A 3,827-nucleotide genomic window follows, 5' to 3' on the forward strand; every position below is an offset into this window, starting at 1 on the left:
AGACCTTTACCTTTACCTTTTACTGCAGACCAACACGGCCTGTCTTCTGAACCTAACCTGGTATATAAGCCGTTGCCATTTTGGCAGATATTGTAACAGTACTTGTGTCAGATGCAACGGAACCATGGGTATTAAGAAGGGCATAATTTTGAACCTCTTGTTCTGCTCAGAGTTCCTTCTCAAGATTTGGGTGTGCCTTAGAGTTGCCAACCTCCAGGTGGTTAGTATGGAGTCAACTAGTTAATTTCAAGTCAATCACAGACACAAAGTAATCCAGAACTTGACAATTTATCACATAGGTGCAAAAGTGCAAATGTGCAGTGAAAGACTTACAACATACAATTCTATATACAATCCTATGTTCTCAATCCTATAAGGTAACAATGTCCACAATTTTCTCTTGAGTAATCTTCACAAAGGTAACTGGAGAGCAAAATTCAAAAAGTCCCGTGAGGGTAAGGTTGAAAAATATGGAACGCGTCATGAATTTGCGATACAGAGAAGATTAGCATGGCCCCTGCGCAAGGATGACACGCAAATTCGTGTCCTGTTTGTGTCAGTCCATGTTCAGCCACTTCTGATTTCTCAGGTTGGCCAAGTCTGCAGTATCTTGGCCAAGTCTGCAGTATCTTTCATGTTCTTTTAGGATGGAGAAACTTTTGAAAAAACTTTTGAAAAAACATAACCTATACACGGTGTTTAAACCCACCAAGAAAATACAACAGATGCTACAATCAGCAAAAGACAAGAGAGACCCCCTCTCCTCTGCAGGAGTATATCGTATACCTTGCAGCTGTGGAGAAGTTTACATCGGGACCACAAAACGCAGCATACAAACAAGGATAAAAGAACATGAAAGATACTGCAGACTTGGCCAACCTGAGAAATCAGCAGTGGCTGAACATGGACTGACACAAGCAGGACACAGGGTCTTACTCCAAGACACTGAAAGACTGGACAATTCTACCAACTATTTTGTCAGATTGCACAGAGAAGCCATTGAAATTCATAAACATCAGCACATCTTTAACAGAAAAGAAGAGAGATTAAGAATGAATAAGGCTTGGCTTCCTGTCCTGAAAGCCTCCAGACTAACAAAGACTACAGTCCACAATAGCCATGCAGATTAGCTTTGGATTTCACACATTAACAGATCACTTCAGGATACAATGGTTCCATATTAACATACCACACCCTCATTAGCACATTATCTTGATACTTACAGGACAATGGTTAGCACATTACCTTTGTTACTTTTTGCAGGACAATGATTCAGCTCAAACCCAACCCCTTTCTGACTATATATTACTCTTCCTACACACTTGACACTGAGAGACACTGTCCTTCAGTGTTACTCCCCTGAAGATGCCTGCCACAGTTGCTGGCAAAACGTCAGGAAAGAAAATACCAAGACCACAGTCACACAGCCCGGATAACCTACAAGAACCAATGAACTCTGACCGTGAAAGCCTTCGACAATACTATGCGTGCAGGTATCAACCTAGAATCAACACTGCTTTACTATACATACTTATATGTATTTTCCTTTCACCCAACCTTGGGTACCCAACCCTACCCATAGCTTCATTTGGAACTGAATTCCTAAGATTCTTTTGGGTTAGGAGGAACTAAAGGTATTAATTGTTCCTGAAGATACAGTCACCATAAATATGCATCTTATGCTCAAGATTTTTTTATCTGCCTTTTGATTCCCCATCTGTAGCTGTAACTTAACTCACATGCATGCTCAAAAAATGTATTTCAAGCTTGGCTCTTTTTAAAAAAATTAAAACTTCCCTTTAGGTGCCCGTAATAGAAGCATTATTAAAACTCATTAGTCCCTTTCATTCTTGACTGCCGTTTCTGGCTTTGCATTTATACAAGTGCCTCTCTTTCAAAACTTCCCGGATGCTTTATTTAGAAGGAAAATTAAATAATAAATACAAGAGCCCAGAACATTTTTATGAGTTTTAGGATGAGAAAATGCCTGAGAGGCCCAGAAGGTTTCACGCAAAAAAAGAAAAGCATTACAGCCAAAGCTAACACGCTGACACATCTTGGATCTATAAAGGCTGCCATGATGACAGCAGTAAAATGTTGTGCCTGTAGACTGGGGGATTTTTCCTCTACCACGTGAAAAGAGAAACAGGTACAGCAGAGACTGTGTTTGTTATTGCAAAGAGAAATAAATGCAAAAAGTATCCCCAAAGCTTTTCTACAAAACATCAACAATGGTTTACTATTTCCTTCTGGATTTGTGTTTAGATCCTATGTTCCAATCGACTTCCTTAGTTGCTTGTTCATTTCGTTCTTGGGTGACCAAAGATCCTTTTTTAGAGTTCCAAACAGAATAATCTCAGACATCCTTCATTATTCCTACAGTTCGCAATGCTTACAGAAAGAAAGAATACTGATAAGACACGGACAATTTACATAGCCATTTTGAGGTGCCTGGTGACCTGATAAGAACAGGTAACAAATCTACTTTTTGGCAAAGCAATGGCTCTTTTACAGTGAACTGATGCTTCATGTGTAGGGTTGCCAACCTCCAGGTACTAGCTGGAGATCTCCTGCTATTACAACTAATCTCCAGCCGACAGTGATCAGTTCACCTGGGGAAAATGGCAGCTTTGGCAATTGGACTCTATGGCATTGAAGTCCCTACACTCTCCAAACCCCCCCTTCCTCAGACTCCGCCCTAAAAACCTCCCACCGGTGGCAAAGAAGGACCTGGCAACCTTATTCATGTAGTATAATGGCTACAAGGCTGAGATTGGAAGCCTCTATTAAATGCTGTTAGAGAACCCACTACTCCCTCAGCTGCTCCTCTGCAAAGTGGGAGGGATGCTGACCTACCTTACAAGGCTGTTGTGAAGATGTCTGTCAAAATGCATGAAACACTTTTACCACCTGGAATGTGCAATACGACTGTTGTTGTTGTTCAGATTGTGACTTTCAGCTTTCATACCACCTGACTTTTCCCCAGCATTGTAAATAAATCTAAGTAGTCACCAGCCCCGACCTGGATGGCCCAGGCTAGCCTGATGTCATCTCAGAAGCTAAGCAGGGTCAGCCCTGGTTAGTATTTGGATGGGAGACCACCAAGGAATACCAGGGTTGCTGTGCAGTGGAAGGCACTGGCAAACCACCTCTGTTAGTCTCTTGCCATGAAAACCCCATAAGGGGTCGCCATATGTCGGCTGCGACTTGAGGCACTTTACACACACACACAGTCACCAGCCAGCCTGCCAAGATACAACTAAGTCAGTCAATGTTTTTGTCTGGAACAATCAGCATTTGTAAAGCTTCCATGCCTGGTCCCCTGTAAGCAATTGCTTAGAACTTATATGAGATGAGTGGCTAAATTTGTTCTCTTATTTATTTAGCACATTTTTTTCCATTTCACCTTTCCTCCAAGTTCAGGGTGACACACATCATTCTAGGGTAGCGTTGCCAACCTCCAGGTACTAGCTGGAAATCTCCCTCTATTACAGCTGATCTCCAGCAGATAGAGATCAGTTCACCTAGAGAAAATGGCCACCTTGGCAATTGGACTCTATGGCATTGAAGTCCCTCCCCTCCCCAAACCCTGCATTCATCTGGCTCTGCCCCCAAAATCTCCAGGTATCTCCCAACCTGGAGCTGGCAACCCTAACCACCACACTGTGCTAGCTCATGTCTTTTTTCCCACAAGCTTACCTTCCCTGCCAGAGATACCAGCTTTGCATTGGTTTTAGGCCACCATCAAGGGTTGCCAGGTCCCTCTTTGCCACTGGCGGGAGGTTTTTTGGGTGGAGCCTGAGGAGGGTGGAGTTTGGGGAAGGGAG

At 42.8% G+C, this 3,827-nt stretch overlaps 1 pseudogene; it reads left to right on the top strand.

Moving 5' to 3' along the window:
* The first annotated feature begins 460 nt into the window (after nucleotides 1-460).
* On the top strand, nucleotides 461-555 carry LOC130478473 (U6 spliceosomal RNA; annotated as a pseudogene).
* The last annotated feature ends 3,272 nt before the right edge of the window (nucleotides 556-3,827 follow it).

Source organism: Euleptes europaea, chromosome 5 (genome assembly GCF_029931775.1).
Source record: "Euleptes europaea isolate rEulEur1 chromosome 5, rEulEur1.hap1, whole genome shotgun sequence".
NCBI lineage: Eukaryota > Metazoa > Chordata > Lepidosauria > Squamata > Sphaerodactylidae > Euleptes > Euleptes europaea.